Here is a 19,205-nt window from a genome sequence, read left to right as displayed (position 1 = left end):
TCTCCACCTTCTGCTCCTTCTCCTTCTCCTCATCTTGCGCCTTCTCCACCTCCTGCTCCTTCTCATCCTCCTGCTCCTACTCCTCCTCCTGTTCCTCGTCCTGCTCCTTCTTCTCCTGCTCCTTCTCCACTCCTGCTCCTTGTCCTCCTCCTGCTTCTTCTCCACCTCCTGCTACTTCTCCTCCTCCTGCTCCTTCTTCTCCTGCTCCTTCTCCACTCCTGCTCCTTGTCCTCCTCCTGCTTCTTCTCCACCTCCTGCTACATCTCCACCTCTTGCTCCGTCTTCTACTCCTGTTCCTGCTCCTCCTCCTGCTTCTTCTCCAACTACTTCTCCTACTCCCCCTCCTGGTCATTCTCGGCCTCCTGGTCCTTCTCCACCTGTTGCTTCTTCTCCACCTCCTGTTCCTTCTCTTCCTCCTGCTCCTTCTCCATCTCCTTCTCCTCCTCCTGCTCCTTGTCCACCTCCTGCTCTTTGTCCACCTCCTGATACTTGTCCACCTCCTGCTCCATCTCGCCCTCCTGCTCCTTCTCGCCCTCCTGCTCCTTCTCGCCCTCCTGCTCCTTCTCCACCTCCTGATCCTTCTCCACCTCCTGCTCCTTCTCCAACTCCTGCTCCTTCTCCACCTCCGGCTCCGTGTCCACCTCCTGCTCCCTGTCCACCTCCTGATCCATGTCCACCTCCTGCTTCTTGTCCTCCTCCTGCTCCTTGTCCACATAGTGCTCCATCTCGCCATCCTGCTCCTTCTTGCCCTACTGCTCCTTCTCTCCTTCCTGCTCCTTCTCGCCCTCCTTCTTCTTCTCGCCCTCCTGCTCCTTCTCGCCCTCCTGCTCCTTATCCAAAACCTTTTCCTTCTCCACCTGCTGCTGCTTCTCCTCTCCTGCTCATTCATCACCTCCTGCTCCTTCTTCTCCTCCTTCTCCTCCTCCTGATCCTTCTCCACCTCGCGCTCCTTTTCTCCCTCCTGCTCCTTCTCCACCTCCTTCTCCGTCTCCACCTCCTGCTTCTGCTCCACCTCCTGTTACTTCTCCACCTCCTGCTCCTTCTCCACCTCCACCTCCTGCTCCTTCTCCTCATCTTGCACCTTCTCCACCTCCTTCTCCTCCTCCTGCTCCTTGTCCACCTCCTGCTCTTTGTCCACCTCCTGATACTTGTCAACCTCCTGCTCCATCTCGCCCTCCTGCTCCTTCTTGCCCTACTGCTCCTTCTCTCCTTCCTGCACCTTCTCGCCCACCTGCTCCTACTCCACCTACTGCTCCTTCTACTTCTCCTGCTCCTTCTCCACCTCCTGCTCCATCTCCACCTCCTGCTCCTTCCCCTCATCTTGCGCCTTCTCCACCTCCTGCTCCTTCTCCTCATCTTGCACCTTCTCTACCTCCTTCTCCTCCCCCTGCTCCTTGTCCACCTCCTGCTCTTTGTCCACCTCCTGATACTTGTCCACCTCCTGCTCCATCTCGCCCTCCTGCTCCTTCTCCTCCTCCACTTCCTTCTCCTCCTCCTGCTCCTTGTCCGCCTCCTGCTCCTTGTCCAACTCCTGCTCCTTGTCCACCTCCTGCTCCTTGTCCACCTCCTGCTGCTTGTCCACCGACTGCTCCTTGTCCAGCTCCTCTTCCGTGTCCACATCCTGATTCTTGTCCACCTCCTGCTCCTTGTCCACCTCCTGCTCCTTGTCCACCTTCTGCTCCTTCTCGCCCTCCTGCTCCTTCTCGCCCTCCTGCTCCTTCTCGCTCTCCTGCTCCTTCTCGCCCGACTGCTTCTTGTCGGCTTCCTGCTCCTTCTCGCCCACCTGCTCCTACTCCACCTACTGCTCCTTCTACTTCTCCTGCTCCTTCTCCACCTCCTGCTCCATCTCCGCCTCCTGCTCCTTCCCCTCATCTTGCGCCTTCTCCACCTCCTGCTCCTTCTCCACTACTGCTCCTTTTCTCTTCCTGTTCCTTCGCCACCTCCTGCTCCTTCTCCACCTCCTGCACATTCTTCTCCTCCTGTTACTGCTCCTCCTCCTTCTTCTTCTCCAACTCCTTCTCCTACACCCCCTCCTGCTTATTCTCCACCTCCTGGTCCTTCTCCACCTGTTGCTCCTTCTCCATCTTCTGTTCCTTCTCTTCCTCCTGCTCTTTATCCACCTCCTTCGCCTCCTCCTGCTCCTTCTCCACCTCCTGTTCCTTCTCCACCGCCTGCTCCTTCTCCTTCTCCTGCTCCGTCTCCACCTTCTGCACCTTCTCCACCTCCTGCTTCTTCTCATCATCTTGCGCCTTCTCCACCTCCTGCTCCTCCTCCTCCTCCTGCTCCTACTCCTCCTCTTGCTCCTTCGTCTTCTCCTGCTCCTTCTCCACTACTGATCCTTCTCCTACTCCTTCTCCTCCTTCTCCACCTGCTGCTCCTTATCCACCTCCTGCTCCTTCTTCACCTCCTGCTCCTGCTCCTCCTCCTGCTTCTTCTACAACTCCATCTCCTACTCCACCTCCTGGGCCTTCTCCGCTCCTGCTCCTTCTCCACCAGTTGCTTCGTCTCCACCTCCTGTTCCTTCTCTTCCTTCTGCTCCTTCTCCACCTCCTTCTCCTCCTCCACTTCCTTCTCCTCCTCCTGCTCCTTGTCCGCCTTCTGCTCCTTGCACAACTCCTGCTCCTTGTCCCCCTCCTGCTGCTTGTCCACCTCCTGCTGCTTGTCCACCTACTGCTCCTTGTCCAGCTCCTCTTCCGTGTCCACATCCTGATTCTTGTCCACCTCCTGCTCCTTGTCCACCTTCTGCTCCTTCTCGCCCTCCTGCTCCTTCTCGCCCTCCTGCTCCTTCTCGCTCTCCTGCTCGTTCTCGCCCGACTGCTTCTTGTCGGCTTCCTGCTCCTTCTCGCCCACCTGCTCCTACTCCACCTACTGCTCCTTCTACTTCTCCTGCTCCTTCTCCACCTCCTGCTCCATCTCCACCTCCTGCTCCTTCCCCTCATCTTGCGCCTTCTCCACCTCCTGCTCCTTCTCCACGACTGCTCCTTTTCTCTTTCTGTTCCTTCGCCACCTCCTGCTCCTTCTCCACCTCCTGCACATTCTTCTCCTCCTGTTACTGCTCCTCCTCCTTCGTCTTCTCCAACTCCTTCTCCTACAACCCTCCTGCTTATTCTCCACCTCCTGGTCCTTCTCCACCTGTTGCTCCTTCTCCATCTTCTGTTCCTTCTCTTCCTCCTGCTCTTTATCCACCTCCTTCGCCTCCTCCTGCTCCTTCTCCTCCTCCTGCTCCTTGTCCACCACCTGCTCAATGTCCACCTACTGATCCTTGTCCACATCCTGCTCCTTGTCCACCTCCTGCTCCATCTCGCCATCCTGCTCCTTCTCGACCTCCTGCTCCTTCTCGCCCTCCTGCTCCTTCTCGCGCTCCTGCACCTTCTCGCCCTCCTGCTTCGTCTCGCCGTCCTGCTCCTTCTCGCCCTCCTGCTCCTTCTCCACCTCCTGCTCCTTCTCTTTCTCCTGCTCCTTGTCCACCTACTGTTCCTTGTCCACCTCCTGATCCTTGTCCACCTCCTGCTCCTTCTCCACCTCCTGCTCCTTGTCCACCTACTGCTCCTTGTCCACCTCCTGCTCCTTATCCACCTCCAGGTCCTTCACCACCTCCTGCTCCTTCTCTTTCTCCTGCTCCTTGTCCACCTACTGTTCCTTGTCCACCTCCTGCTCCTTGTTCACCTCCTGCTCCGTGTCAACCTCCTGATCCTTGTCCACCTCCTGCTTCTTCTCCAACTCCTGCTCCTTTTCCACCTACTGCTCCTTGTCCACCTCCTGCTCCTTGTCCACCTCCAGCTCCTTCTCCACATCCTGCTCCGTGGCCACCTCCTGATCCTTGTCCACCTCCTGCTCCTTCTCGCCCTCCTGCTGCTTCTCGCCCTCATGCTCCTCCTCGGCCTCCTGCTCCTTCTCGCCCTCCTGCTTCTTCTCGGCCTCCTGCTCCTTCTCGCCCACATGCTCCTTCTCCACCTCCTGCTCCTTCTCCTTCTCCTCATCTTGCGCATTCTCCACCTCCTGCTCCTTCTCATCCTCCTGCTCCTACTCCTCCTCCTGCTCCTCCTCCTGCTCCTTCTTCTCCTGCTCCTGCTCCACTCCTGCTCCTTGTCCTCCTCCTGCTTCTTCTCCACCTCCTGCTACTTCTCCACCTCTTGCTCCTTCTTCTACTCCTGTTCCTGCTCCTCCTCCTGCTTCTTCTCCAACTACTTCTCCTACTCCCCCTCCTGGTCATTCTCGGCCTCCTGGTCCTTCTCCACCTGTTGCTTCTTCTCCACCTCCTGTTCCTTCTCTTCCTCCTGCTCCTTCTCCACCTCCTTCTCCTCCTCCTGCTCCTTGTCCACCTCCTGCTCTTTGTCCACCTCCTGATACTTGTCCACCTCCTGCTCCAACTCGCCCTCCTGCTCCTTCTCGCCCTCCTGCTCCTTCTCGCCCTCCTGCTCCTTCTCGCCCTCCTGCTCCTTCTCCACCTCCGGCTCCGTGTCCACCTCCTGCTCGCTGTGCACCTCCTGATCCTTGTCCACCTCCTGCTACTTGTCTACCTCCTGCTCCTTCTCCACCTGCTGCTCCTTGTCCACCTCCTGCTTCTTGTCCACCTCCTGCTCCTTGTCCACATAGTGCTCCATCTCGCCATCCTGCTCCTTCTTGCCCTACTGCTCCTTTTCTCCTTCCTGCTCCTTCTCCGTTAATGGTAGGGCGTTGGGGAGAGTTATAGAACAAAGAGATCTAGGAGTACAGATTCATAGCTCCTTGAAAGTGGAGTCACAGGTGGATAGGGTGGTGAAGAAGGCATTCAGCATGCTTGGTTTCATTGGTCAGAACATTGAATGCAGGAGTTGGGATGTCTTGTTGAAGTTGTACAGGGCATTGGTGAGGCCACACTTGGAGTACTGTGTACAGTTCTGGTCACCCTATTATAGAAAGGATATTATTAAACTAGAAAGAGTGCAGAAAAGATTTACTAGGATGCTACCGGGACTTGATGGTTTGACTTACAGGGAGAGGTTAGACAGACTGGGACTTTATTCCCTGGAGAGTAGGAGGTTAAGGGGTGATCTTATAGAAGTCTATAAAATAATGAGGGGCATAGATAAGGTCGATAGTCAAAATCTTTTCCCAAAGGTAGGGGAGTCTATAACGAGGGGGCACAGATTTAAGGTGAGAAGGGAGAGATACAAAAGGATCCAGAGGGGCAATTTTTTCACTCAAAGGGTGGTGAGTGTCTGGAACGAGCTGCCAGAGGCAGTAGTAGAGGCGGGTACAATTTTGTCTTTTAAAAAGCATTTGGACAGTTACATGGGGAAGATGGGTATCGAGGGATATGGGCCAAGTGCAGGCAATTGGGACTAGCTTAGTGGTATAAACTGGGCGACATGGACATGTTGGGCCGAAGGGCCTGTTTCCATGTTGTAACTTCTATGATTCTATGATTCTATGATTCTCGCCCTCCTTCTTCTTCTCGCCCTCCTGCTCCTTCTCGCCCTCCTGCTCCTTATCCAAAACATTTTCCTTCTCCACCTGCTGCTGCTTCTCCTCTCCTGATCATTCATCACCTCCTGCTCCTTCTCCACCTCCTTCTCCGTCTCCACCTCCTGCTTCTGCTCCACCTCCTGTTACTTCTCCACCTCCTGCTCCTTCTCCACCTGCACCGCCTGCTCCTTCTCCTCATCTTGCACCTTCTCCACCTCCTTCTCCTCCTCCTGCTCCTTGTCCACCTCCTGCTCTTTGTCCACCTCCTGATACTTGTCCACCTCCTGCTCCATCTCGCCCTCCTGCTCCTTCTCCACCTCCTGCTCCTTCTCCAACTCCGGCTCCTTCTCCACCTCCTGCTCCGTGTCCACCTCCTGCTCCCTGTCTACCTTCTGATCCCTGTCCACCTCCTGTTACTTGTCCACCTCCTGCTCCTTCTCCACCTGCTGCTCCTTGTCCACCTCCTACTCCTTGTCCACATGGTGCTCCATCTCGCCCTCCTGCTCCTTCTTGCCCTACTGCTCCTTCTCTCCTTCCTGCACCTTCTCGCCCACCTGCTCCTACTCCACGTACTGCTCCTTCTACTTCTCCTGCTCCTTGTCCACCTCCTGCTCAATGTCCACCTACTGATCCTTGTCCACATCCTGCTCCTTGTCCACCTCCTGCTCCATCTCGCCATCCTGCTCCTTCTCGCCCTCCTGCTCCTTCTCGCCCTCCTGCTCCTTCTCGCGCTCCTGCACCTTCTCGCCCTCCTGCTTCGTCTCGCCCTCCTGCTCCTTCTCGCCCTCCTGCTCCTTCTCCACCTCCTGCTCCTTCTCTTTCTCCGGCTCCTTGTCCACCTACTGTTCCTTGTCCACCTCCTGATCCTTGTCCACCTCCTGCTCCTTCTCCACCTCCTGCTCCTTGTCCACCTCCTGATCCTTGTCCACCTCCTGATCCTTCTCCACCTCCTGCTCCTTCTCCAACTCCTGCTCCTTCTCCACCTCCGGTTCCGTGTCCACCTCCTGCTCCCTGTCCACCTCCTGATCCTTGTCCAGCTCCTGCTACTTGTCCACCTCCTGCTCCTTCTCCACCTGCTGCTCCTTGTCCACCTCCTGCTTCTTGTCCACCACCTGCTCCTTGTCCACATAGTGCTCCATCTCGCCATCCTGCTCCTTCTTGCCCTACTGCTCCTTCTCTCCTTCCTGCTCCTTCTCGCCCTCCTTCTTCTTCTCGCCCTCCTGCTCCTTCTCGCCCTCCTGCTCCTTTTCCAAAATCTTTTCCTTCTCCACCTGCTGCTGCTTCTCCTCTCCTGCTCATTCATCACCTCCTGCTCCTTCTTCTCCTCCTTCTCCTCCTCCTGATCCTTCTCCACCTCGCGCTCCTTTTCTCCCTCCTGCTCCTTCTCCACCTCCTTCTCCGTCTCCACCTCCTGCTTCTGCTCCACCTCCTGTTACTTCTCCACCTCCTGCTCCTTCTCCACCTCCACCTCCTGCTCCTTCTCCTCATCTTGCACCTTCTCCACCTCCTTCTCCTCCTCCTGCTCCTTGTCCACCTCCTGCTCTTTGTCCACCTCCTGATACTTGTCAACCTCCTGCTCCATCTCGCCCTCCTGCTCCTTCTTGCCCTACTGCTCCTTCTCTCCTTCCTGCACCTTCTCGCCCACCTGCTCCTACTCCACCTACTGCTCCTTCTACTTCTCCTGCTCCTTCTCCACCTCCTGCTCCATCTCCACCTCCTGCTCCTTCCCCTCATCTTGCGCCTTCTCCACCTCCTGCTCCTTCTCCTCATCTTGCACCTTCTCTACCTCCTTCTCCTCCCCCTGCTCCTTGTCCACCTCCTGCTCTTTGTCCACCTCCTGATACTTGTCCACCTCCTGCTCCATCTCGCCCTCCTGCTCCTTCTCCTCCTCCACTTCCTTCTCCTCCTCCTGCTCCTTGTCCGCCTCCTGCTCCTTGTCCAACTCCTGCTCCTTGTCCACCTCCTGCTCCTTGTCCACCTCCTGCTGCTTGTCCACCGACTGCTCCTTGTCCAGCTCCTCTTCCGTGTCCACATCCTGATTCTTGTCCACCTCCTGCTCCTTGTCCACCTCCTGCTCATTGTCCACCTTCTGCTCCTTCTCGCCCTCCTGCTCCTTCTCGCCCTCCTGCTCCTTCTCGCTCTCCTGCTCCTTCTCGCCCGACTGCTTCTTGTCGGCTTCCTGCTCCTTCTCGCCCACCTGCTCCTACTCCACCTACTGCTCCTTCTACTTCTCCTGCTCCTTCTCCACCTCCTGCTCCATCTCCGCCTCCTGCTCCTTCCCCTCATCTTGCGCCTTCTCCACCTCCTGCTCCTTCTCCACTACTGCTCCTTTTCTCTTCCTGTTCCTTCGCCACCTCCTGCTCCTTCTCCACCTCCTGCACATTCTTCTCCTCCTGTTACTGCTCCTCCTCCTTCTTCTTCTCCAACTCCTTCTCCTACACCCCCTCCTGCTTATTCTCCACCTCCTGGTCCTTCTCCACCTGTTGCTCCTTCTCCATCTTCTGTTCCTTCTCTTCCTCCTGCTCTTTATCCACCTCCTTCGCCTCCTCCTGCTCCTTCTCCTCCTCCTGCTCCTTGTCCACCTCCTGCTCAATGTCCACCTACTGATCCTTGTCCACATCCTTCTCGTTGTCCACCTCCTGATCCATCTCGCCATCCTGCTCCTTCTCGCCCTCGTGCTTCGTCTCGCCCTCCTGCTCCTTCTCGTCCTCCTGCTCCTTCTCCACCTCATGCTCCTTCTCTTTCTCCTGCTCCTTGTCCACCTACTGTTCCTTGTCCACCTCCTGATCCTTGTCCACCTCCTGCTCCTTCTCCACCTCCTGCTCCTTGTCCACCTACTGCTCCTTGTCCACCTCCTGCTCCTTGTCCACCTCCAGGTCCTTCACCACCTCCTGCTCCTTCTCTTTCTCCTGCTCCTTGTCCACCTACTGTTCCTTGTCCACCTCCTGCTCCTTGTTCACCTCCTGCTCCGTGTCCACCTCCTGATCCTTGTCCACCTCCTGCTCCTTCTACACCTCCTGCTCCTTGTCCACCTACTGCTCCTTGTCCACATCCTGCTCCTTGTCCACCTCCAGCTCCTTCTCCACATCCTGCTCGGTTGCCACCTCCTGATCCTTGTCCACCTCCTGCTCCTTCTCGCCCTCCTGCTGCTTCTCGCCTTCATGCTCCTTCTCGGCCTCCTGCTCCTTCTCGCCCTCCTGCTTCTTCTCGGCCTGCTGCTCCTTCTCGCCCACATGCTCAGTCTCCACCTTCTGCTCCTTCTCCTTCTCCTCATCTTGCGCCTTCTCCACCTCCTGCTCCTTCTCATCCTCCTGCTCCTACTCCTCCTCCTGTTCCTCGTCCTGCTCCTTCTTCTCCTGCTCCTTCTCCACTCCTGCTCCTTGTCCTCCTCCTGCTTCTTCTCCACCTCCTGCTACTTCTCCTCCTCCTGCTCCTTCTTCTCCTGCTCCTTCTCCACTCCTGCTCCTTGTCCTCCTCCTGCTTCTTCTCCACCTCCTGCTACATCTCCACCTCTTGCTCCGTCTTCTACTCCTGTTCCTGCTCCTCCTCCTGCTTCTTCTCCAACTACTTCTCCTACTCCCCCTCCTGGTCATTCTCGGCCTCCTGGTCCTTCTCCACCTGTTGCTTCTTCTCCACCTCCTGTTCCTTCTCTTCCTCCTGCTCCTTCTCCATCTCCTTCTCCTCCTCCTGCTCCTTGTCCACCTCCTGCTCTTTGTCCACCTCCTGATACTTGTCCACCTCCTGCTCCATCTCGCCCTCCTGCTCCTTCTCGCCCTCCTGCTCCTTCTCGCCCTCCTGCTCCTTCTCCACCTCCTGATCCTTCTCCACCTCCTGCTCCTTCTCCAACTCCTGCTCCTTCTCCACCTCCGGCTCCGTGTCCACCTCCTGCTCCCTGTCCACCTCCTGATCCATGTCCACCTCCTGCTTCTTGTCCTCCTCCTGCTCCTTGTCCACATAGTGCTCCATCTCGCCATCCTGCTCCTTCTTGCCCTACTGCTCCTTCTCTCCTTCCTGCTCCTTCTCGCCCTCCTTCTTCTTCTCGCCCTCCTGCTCCTTCTCGCCCTCCTGCTCCTTATCCAAAACCTTTTCCTTCTCCACCTGCTGCTGCTTCTCCTCTCCTGCTCATTCATCACCTCCTGCTCCTTCTTCTCCTCCTTCTCCTCCTCCTGATCCTTCTCCACCTCGCGCTCCTTTTCTCCCTCCTGCTCCTTCTCCACCTCCTTCTCCGTCTCCACCTCCTGCTTCTGCTCCACCTCCTGTTACTTCTCCACCTCCTGCTCCTTCTCCACCTCCACCTCCTGCTCCTTCTCCTCATCTTGCACCTTCTCCACCTCCTTCTCCTCTTCCTGCTCCTTGTCCACCTCCTGCTCTTTGTCCACCTCCTAATACTTGTCCACCTCCTGCTCCATCTCGCCCTCCTGCTCCTTCTCGCCCTCCTGCTCCTTCTCGCCCTCCTGCTCCTTCTCCACCTCCTGATCCTTCTCCACCTCCTGCTCCTTCTCCAACTCCGGCTCCTTCTCCACCTCCTGCTCCGTGTCCACCTCCTGCTCCCTGTCCACCTCCTGATCCTTGTCAACCTCCTGTTACTTGTCCACCTCCTGCTTCTTCTCCACCTCCTGCTACTTCTCCACCTCTTGCTCCTTCTTCTACTCCTGTTCCTGCTCCTCCTCCTGCTTCTTCTCCAACTACTTCTCCTACTCCCCCTCCTGGTCATTCTCGGCCTCCTGGTCCTTCTCCACCTGTTGCTTCTTCTCCACCTCCTGTTCCTTCTCTTCCTCCTGCTCCTTCTCCACCTCCTTCTCCTCCTCCTGCTCCTTGTCCACCTCCTGCTCTTTGTCCACCTCCTGATACTTGTCCACCTCCTGCTCCATCTCGCCCTCCTGCTCCTTCTCGCCCTCCTGCTCCTTCTCGCCCTCCTGCTCCTTCTCCACCTCCTGATCCTTCTCCACCTCCTGCTCCTTCTCCACCTCCGGCTCCGTGTCCACCTCCTGCTCCCTGTCCACCTCCTGATCCTTGTCCACCTCCTGCTACTTGTCCACCTCCTGCTCCTTCTCCACCTGCTGCTCCTTGTCCACCTCCTGCTTCTTGTCCACCTCCTGCTCCTTGTCCACATAGTGCTCCATCTCGCCATCCTGCTCCCTCTTGCCCTACTGCTCCTTCTCTCCTTCCTGCTCCTTCTCGCCCTCCTTCTTCTTCTCGCCCTCCTGCTCCTTCTCGCCCTCCTGCTCCTTTTCCAAAACCTTTTCCTTCTCCACCTGCTGCTGCTTCTCCTCTCCTGCTCATTCATCACCTCCTGCTCCTTCTTCTCCTCCTTCTCCTCCTCCTGCTCCTTCTCCACCTCGCGCTCCTTTTCTCCCTCCTGCTCCTTCTCCACCTCCTTCTCCGTCTCCACCTCCTGCTTCTGCTCCACCTTTTGTTACTTCTCCACCTCCTGCTCATTCTCCACCTCCACCTCCTGCTCCTTCTCCTCATCTTGCACCTGCTCCATCTCCTGATCCTTCTCCTCCTCCTGCTCCTTCTCCACCTCCTGCTCCTACTCATTCTCCTGCTCCTTCTCATTCTCCTGCTCCTTCTTCTCCGCCTGCTCCTTCTTCCCCTCCTGCTCCTTCTCAATTGCTGCTCCATCTCCAGCTCCTGCTCCTTGTCCACCTCCTGCCCCTTCTCCCCCTCCTGCTCCTTCTCCCCCTCCTGCTCCATCCTACCCTCCTGCTCTTTCTCCCCCTCCTTCTCCTCATCCACCTAATTCTCCTCCTACTGCTCCTTCTCCACCTCCTGCTCCTTATCCACCTCCTGCTCCTTGTCCACCTCCTGCTCCTTGTCCACCGCCTGCTCCTTGTCGACGTCCTGCTCCTTCTCGCCCTCCTGCACCTTCCTGCCCTCTTGCTCCTTCTCGCCCTCCTGATCCTTCTCCTCCTCCTGCTCCTTCTCCTCCTCCTGCTCATTCTCCTCCTCCTGCTCCTTCTCCACCTCCTGCTCCTTCTCCTTCTCCTGCTCCTTCTCATTCTCCTGCTCCTTCTTCTCCGCCTGCTCCTTCTTCCCCTCCTGCTCCTTCTCAATTGCTGCTCCATCTCCAGCTCCTGCTCCTTCTCCTTATCGTCCTCCTCCTCCCCTCCTGCTCCTTGTCCACCTCCTGCCCCTTCTCCCCCTCCTGCTCCTTCTCCCCCTCCTGCTCCATCTCACCCTCCTGCTCTTTCTCCCCCTCCTTCTCCTCATCCACCTCATTCTCCTCCTGCTGCTCCTTGTCCACCTCCTGCTCCTTATCCACCTCCTGCTCCTTGTCCACCTCCTGCACCTTGTCCACCTCCTGCTCCTTGTCCACCGCCTGCTCCTTGTCGACGTCCTGCTCCTTCTCTCCCTCCTGCACCTTCCTGCCCTCCTGCTCCTTCTCTTCCTCCTGCTCCTTCTCCTCCTCCTGCTCATTCACCACCTACTGCTCCTTCTCCACCTCCTGCTCCTTGTGTTCCTCCTGCTCCTTCTCCACCTCCTGCTCCTTCTCCACCTCCTACTCCTTCTCCTTCTCCTGCTCCGTCTCCACCTTCAGCACCTTCTCCACCTTCTGCTCCTTCGCCTCATCTTGCGCCTTCTCCACCTCCTGCTCGTTCTCCTCCTCCTGCCCCTACTCCACCTCTTGCTCCTTCGTCTTCTCCTGCTCCTTCTCCACTCCTGATCCTTCTCCTCCTCCTCCTCCTTCTCCACCTCCTGCTTCTTATCCAGCTCCTGCTCCTTCTTCTCCTCCTGCTCCTGCTCCTCCTCCTGCTTCTTCTCCAACTCCTTCTACTACTCCCCCTCCTGGTCCTTCTCCGCCGCCTGCTCCTTCTCCACCTGTTGCTTCTTCTCCACCTGCTGTTCCTTCTCTTCCTCCTGCTCCTTCTGCACCTAGTTCTCCTCCTCCACCTCATTCTCCTCCTCCTGCCCCTTGTCTGCCTCCTGCTCCTTGTCCAAATCCTGCTCCTTGCCCACCTTCTGCTCCTTGTCCACCTCCTGCTCCTTGTCCACCTCCTCCTCCGTGTCCACCACCTGCTCCTTGTCCACCTCCTGTTCTTTCTCCACCTCCTGCTCCTTGTCCACCTCCTGCTCCTTCTCGCCCTCGTGCTCCTTCTCGCCCTCGTGCTCCTTCTCGCCCTCCTGCTCCTTCTCGCCCTCCTGCTTCTTCTCGGCATCCTGCTCCTTCTCGCCCACCTGCTCTTTCTCCACCTCCTGCTCCATCTCCTTCTCCTGCTCCTTCTCCACCTCCTGCTCCTTCTCCACCTCCTGCTCCTTCTCCTCATCTTGAGCCTTCTCCACCTGCTGCTCCTACTCATCCTCCTGCTCCTACTACTCCTCCTGCTCCTTCTTCTCCTGCTCCTTCTCCACTCCTGATCCTTCTCCTCCTCCTGTTCCTTCTCCACCTCCTGCTCCTTCTCGACCTCCTGCTCTTTCTTCTCCTCCTGTTACTGCTCCTCCTCCTGCTACTTCTCCAACTCCTTCTCCTGCTCCCCCTTCTGGTCCTTCTCCGCCTCCTGGTCCTTCTCCACCTGTTGCTCCTTCTCCACCTACTGTTCCTTCTCTTCCTCCTGCTCTTCGTCCACCTCCTGCTCCGTGTCCACCTCCTGCTCCGTGTCCACCTCCTGATCCGTGTCCACCTCCTGCTCCATCTCCACCTCCTGCTCCTTTTCCACCTACTGCTCCTTGTCCACCTCCTGCTCCTTGTCCACCTCCTGCTCCTTGTCCACCTCCTGCTCCTTGTCCACATCCTGCTGCGTGTCCACCTCCTGATCCTTGTCCACATCCTGCTCCTTCTCGCCCTCCTGCTCCTTCTCGCCCTCCTGCTTGTTCTCGGCCTCCTGCTCCTTCTCGCCCACCTGCTCCTTCTCCATCTCCTGCTCCTTCTCCTTCTCCTCATCTTGCTCCTACTCCACCTCCTGCTCCTTCTCATCCTCCTGCTCCAATCCCACTCCAGCTCCTTCTTCTCCTGCTCCTTCTCCACTCCTGCTCCTTCTCCTACTCCTGCTTCTTCTCCACCTCCTGCTCCTTCCCAACCTCCTGCTCCTTCTTCTCCTCCTGTTCCTGCTCCTCCTCCTGCTTCTTCTGCAAGTCCTTCTCCGACTCGCCCTCCTGGTCCTTCTCCGCCTCCTGGTCCTTCTCCACCTGTTGCTTGTTCTCCACCTCCTGTTCCTTCTCTTCCTCCTGCTCCTTCTCAACCTCCTTCTCCTCCTCCTGCTCATTGTCCACCTTCTGCTCTTTGTCCACGTCCTGCTCCTTGTCCACCTCCTGCTCCTTGTCCACCTCCTGCTCCTTGCCCACATCCTTCTCCTTGTCCACCTCCTGCTCCATCCCGCCCTCCTTCTCCTTCTCGCCCTCCTGCTCCTTCTCGCCCTCCTGCTCCTTCTCCACCTCATGCTCCTTCTCCACCTCCTGCTCCTTCTCCACCTCCTGCTCCTTCTCCACCTCCTAGAATCATGGAATCATAGAAGTTTACAACATGGAAACAGGCCCTTTCGGCCCAACATGTCCATGTCGCCCAGTTTATACCACTAAGTTAGTCCCAATTGCCTGCACTTGGCCCATATCCCTCTAGACCCATCTTACCCATGTCACTGTCCAAATACTTTTTAAAAGACAAAATTGTACCCGCCTCCACTACTGCCTCTGGCAGCTCGTTCCAGACACTCACAACCCTTTGAATGAAAAAATCGACCCTCTGGACCCCTTTGTATCTCTCCCCTCTCACCTTAAATCTATGCCCCCTCGTTATCGACTCCCCTACCTTTGGGAAAAGATTTTGACGAGCTACCTTATCTATGCCCCTCATTATTTTATAGGCTTCTATAAGGTTACCCCAAACCTTCCCACTCTCCAGGGAAAAAAGTCTCAGTCCATCCAACCTCTCCCTATAAGTCAAACCATCAAGTCCCGGTAGCATCCTAGTAAATCTTTTCTGCACTCTTTCTAGTTTAATAATATCCTTTCTGTAACAGGGTGACCAGAACTGTACACAGTATTCCAAGTGTGGACTTACTAATGTCTTGTACAACTTCAACAAGACATCCCAACTCCTGTATTCAATGTTCTGACCAATGAAACCAAGCATGCTGAATGCCTTCTTCACCACCCTATCCACCTGTGACTCCACTTTCAAGGAGTTATGAACCTGTACTCCTCGATCTCTTTGTTCTATAACGCTCCCCAACGCCCTCCCATAAACGGAGTAGGTCCTGGCCCGATTCGATCTTCCAAAATGGATCACCTCACATTTATCTAAATTAAACTCCATCTGCCATTCGTCGGCCCACTGGCCCAATTTATCAAGATCCCGTTGCAATCCTAGATAACCTTCTTCACTGTCCACAATGCCACCAATCTTGGTGTCATCTGCAAACTTACGAACCATGCCTCCTAAATTCTCATCCAAATCATTAATATAAATAACAAATAACAGCGGACCCAGCACCGATCCCTGAGGCACACCGCTGGTCACAGGCCTCCAGTCCGAAAAACAACCCTCCACAACCACCCTCTGTCTTCTGTCGTCAAGCCAATTTTGTATCCATTTGGCTCCCTCACCTTGGATCCCGTGAGATTTAACCTTATGTAACAACCTGCCATGCGGTACCTTGTCAAAGGCTTTGCTAAAGTCCATGTAGACCACGCCTACTGCACAGCCCTCTTCTATCGTCTTGGTTTCCCCTTCAAAAAACTTAATCAAATTCGTGAGACATGATTTTCCACTCACAAAACCATGCTGACTGTTCCTAATCAGTCCCTGCCTCTCCAATTGCCTGTAGATCCTGTCTCTCAGAATACCCTCTCACAACTTACCCACGACAGATGTCAGGCTCACCGGTCTGTAGTTCCCAGGCTTTTCCCTGCCGCCCTTCTAAAACAAAGGCACAACATTTGCTGCCCTCCAATCTTCAGGCACCTCACCTGTAGCTGTCGATGATTCAAACATCTCTGCTAGGGGACCCGCAATTTCCTCCCTAACCTCCCATAACGTCCTGGGATACATTTCATCAGGTCCCGGAGATTTATCCACCTTGATGCGCGTTAAGACTTCCAGCACCTCCCTCTCTGTAATATGTACACTCCTCAAGACATCACTATTTATTTCCTCAAGTTCCCTAGCATCCATGCCTTTCTCAACGTAAATACCGATGTGAAATATTAATTCAGGATCTCACCCATCTCTTGTGGTTCCGCACAGAGATGAGCTTGTTGATCCTTAAGAGGCCCTACTCTCTCCCTAGTTACTCTTTTGCCCTTTATGTATTTGTAGAAGCTCTTTGGATTCTCCTTTGCCTTATCTGCCAAAGCAATCTCATGTCCCCTTTTTGCCCTCCTGATTTCTCTCTTAACTCGACTCCGGCAATCTCTATACTCTTCAAGGGATCCACTTGATCCCAGCTGCCTATGCATGTCATATGCCTCTTTCTTCTTTTTGACTAGGGCCTCAATCTCCCGAGTCATCAAAGGTTCCCTACTTCTACCAGCCTTGCCCTTCACTTTATAAGGAATGTGCTTGCCCTGAACCCTGGTTAACACACTTTTGAAAGCTTCCCACTTACCAGACGTCCCTTTGCCTGCCAACAGACTCTCCCAATCAACTTCTGAAAGTTCCTGTCCAATACCTTCAAAATTGGCCATTCCCCAATTTAGAATTTTCACTTTTGGGCCAGACCTATCCTTCTCCATCGCTATCTTAAAACTAATGGAATTATGATCACTGGTCCCAAAGTGATCCCTCACCAACACTTCTGTCACCTGCCCTTCCTTATTTCATGCTCCTTCTCCTCATCTTGCGCCTTCTCCACCTCCTGCTCCTTCTCCACCTCCTGCTCCATCTCGTCATCTTGCGCCTTCTCCACCTCCTGCTCCTTCTCCTCCTCCTGCTCCTACTTCTCCTTCAGCTCCTACTCCTGCTCCTTCTCCTCCTCCTGCTCATTCACCTCCTCCTGCTCCATCTCCAGCTCCTGCTCCTTCTCCTTCTCTAGCTCCATCTGCTTCTCATGCTCCTTCTTCTCCGCCTGCCCCTTCTTCTCCTTCTGCTCCTTCGCAATTCCTGCTCCATCTCCAGCTCCTGCTCCTTCTCCCCCTCCAGCTCCTTCTCCCCCTCCTGCTCCTTCTCCCCCTCTGGCTCTTTCTCCCCTCCGTTTCCTCATTCACATCCTACTCCTCCTGCTGCTCCTTGTCCACCTCCTCGTCCTTGTCCACCTCCTGCTCCTTCTCGCCGTCCTGCTCCGTCCTGCCCTCCTGCTCGTTCTCCACCTCCTTCTCCTCCTCCTGCTCTTTCTCCACCTCGCGCTCCTTTTCTCCCTCCTGCTCCTTCTCCACCTCCTTCTCCGTCTCCACCTCCTGCTTCTGCTCCACCTCCTGTTACTTCTCCACCTCCTGCTCCTTCTCCACCTCCACCTCCTGCTCCTTCTCCTCATCTTGCACCTTCTCCACCTCCTTCTCCTCCTCCTGCTCCTTGTCCACCTCCTGCTCTTTGTCCACATCCTGATACTTGTCCACCTCCTGCTCCATCTCGCCCTCCTGCTCCTTCTCGCCCTCCTGCTCCTTCTCGCCCTCCTGCTCCTTCTCCACCTCCTGATCCTTCTCCACCTCCTGCTCCTTCTCCAACTCCGGCTCCTTCTCCACCTCCTGCTCCGTGTCCACCTCCTGCTCACTGTCCACCTCCTGATCCTTGTCCACCTCTTGTTACTTGTCCACCTCCTGCTCCTTCTCCACCTGCTGCTCCTTGTCCACCTCCTGCTTCTTGTCCACCTCCTGCTCCTTGTCCACATGGTGCTCCATCTCGCCCTCCTGCTCCTTCTTGCCCTACTGCTCCTTCTCTCCTTCCTGCACCTTCTCGCCCTCCTTCTTCTTCTCGCCCTCCTGCTTTTTTTCGCCCTCCTGCTCCTTATCCAAATCCTTTTCCTTCTCCACCTGCTGCTCCTTCTCCTCTCCTGCTCATTCATCACCTCCTGCTCCTTCTTCTCCTCCTTCTCCTCCTCCTGCTCCTTCGCCACCTCCCGCTCCTTTTCTCCCTCCAGCTCCTTCCCCACCTCCTTCTCCGTCTCTATCTCCTGCTTCTGCTCCACCTCCTGTTAGTTCTCCAACTCCTGCTCATTCTCCACCTCCACCTCCTGCTCCTTCTCCTCATCTTGCACCTTCTCCACCTCCTGATCCTTCTACTCCTCCTGCTCCTTCTCCTCCTCCTGCTCATTCTCCTCCTCCTGCTCCTTCTCCACCTCCTGCTCCTTCTCATTCTCCTGCTCCTTCTCATTCTCCTGCTCCTTCTTCTCCGCCTGCTCCTTCTTCCCCTCCTGCTCCTTCTCAATTGCTGCTCCATCTCCAGCTCCTGCTCCTTCTCCATATCGTCCTCCTCCTCCCCTCCTGCTCCTTGTCCACCTCCTGCCCCTTCTCCCCCTCCTGCTCCTTCTCCCCCTCCTGCTCCATCCCACCCTCCTGCTCTTTCTCCCCCTCCTTCTCCTCATCCACCTCATTCTCCTCCTACTGCTCCTTCTCCACCTCCTGCTCCTTATCCACCTCCTGCTCCTTGTCCACCTCCTGCTCCTTGTCCACCGCCTGCTTCTTGTCGACGTCCTGCTCCTTCTCGCCCTCCTGCACCTTCCTGCCCTCTTGCTCCTTCTCGCCCTCCTGATCCTTCTCCTCCTCCTGCTCCTTCTCCTCCTCCTGCTCATTCTCCTCCTCCTGCTCCTTCTCCACCTCCTGCTCCTTCTCCTTCTCCTGCTCCTTCTCATTCTCCTGCTCCTTCTTCTCCGCCTGCTCCTTCTTCCCCTCCTGCTCCTTCTCAATTGCTGCTCCATCTCCAGCTCCTGCTCCTTCTCCTTATCGTCCTCCTCCTCCCCTCCTGCTCCTTGTCCACCTCCTGCCCCTTCTCCCCCTCCTGCTCCTTCTCCCCCTCCTGCTCCATCTCACCCTCCTGCTCTTTCTCCCCCTCCTTCTCCTCATCCACCTCATTCTCCTCCTGCTGCTCCTTGTCCACCTCCTGCTCCTTATCCACCTCCTGCTCCTTGTCCACATCCTGCTGCGTGTCCACCTCCTGATCCTTGTCCACATCCTGCTCCTTCTCGACCTCGTGCTCCTTCTCGCCCTCCTGCTCCTTCTCGCCCTCCTGCTCCTTCTCGCCCTCCTGCTTCTTCTCGGCCTCCTGCTCCTTATCGCCCACCTGCTCCTTCTCCTTCTTCTCCTCCTTCTCCTCCTCCTGCTCCTTCTCCACTCTTGCTCCTTGTCTTCCTCCTCCTTCTTTTTTCCCTCCTGCTCCTTCTCCACCTCCAGCTCCTTCTCCACCTCCTGCTCCTTCTCCTTCTCCTGCTCCTTCTCCACCTCCTGCTCCTTCTCCACCTCCTGCTCCTTCTCCTCATCTTGCGCCTTCTCCACCTCCTGCTCCTTCTACTCGTCCTGCTCCTACTCCTCCTCCTGCTCCTTCTTCTTCTCCTGCTCCTTCTCCACCCCTGCTCCTTCTCCTCCCCCTGCTCCTTCTCCTCCTCCTGCTCCTTCTTCACCTCCTGCTCCTTCTCCTCCTGCTACTCCTCCTGCTTCTTTCCATCTCCTTCTCCTACTCCCCCTCCTGGTCCTTCTCCGCCTCCTGCTCCTTCTCCACCTATTGCTTCTTCTCCAACTCCTGTTCCAACTCCTCCTCCGGCTCCATCTCCACCTCCTTCTCCTCCTCCTCCTCCTCCTCCTCCTCCTCCTCCTCCTGCTCCTTGTCCACCTCCTGATCCTTCTACACCTCCTGCTCCTTGTTCACCTCCTACTCCTTGTCCACCTCCTGC

Source organism: Heptranchias perlo, unplaced genomic scaffold (assembly GCF_035084215.1).
Source record: "Heptranchias perlo isolate sHepPer1 unplaced genomic scaffold, sHepPer1.hap1 HAP1_SCAFFOLD_115, whole genome shotgun sequence".
In the NCBI taxonomy this organism is placed as follows: domain Eukaryota; kingdom Metazoa; phylum Chordata; class Chondrichthyes; order Hexanchiformes; family Hexanchidae; genus Heptranchias; species Heptranchias perlo.
The sequence above is the reverse complement of the archived record's forward strand: the minus strand, read 5'-3'. Positions refer to the sequence as shown.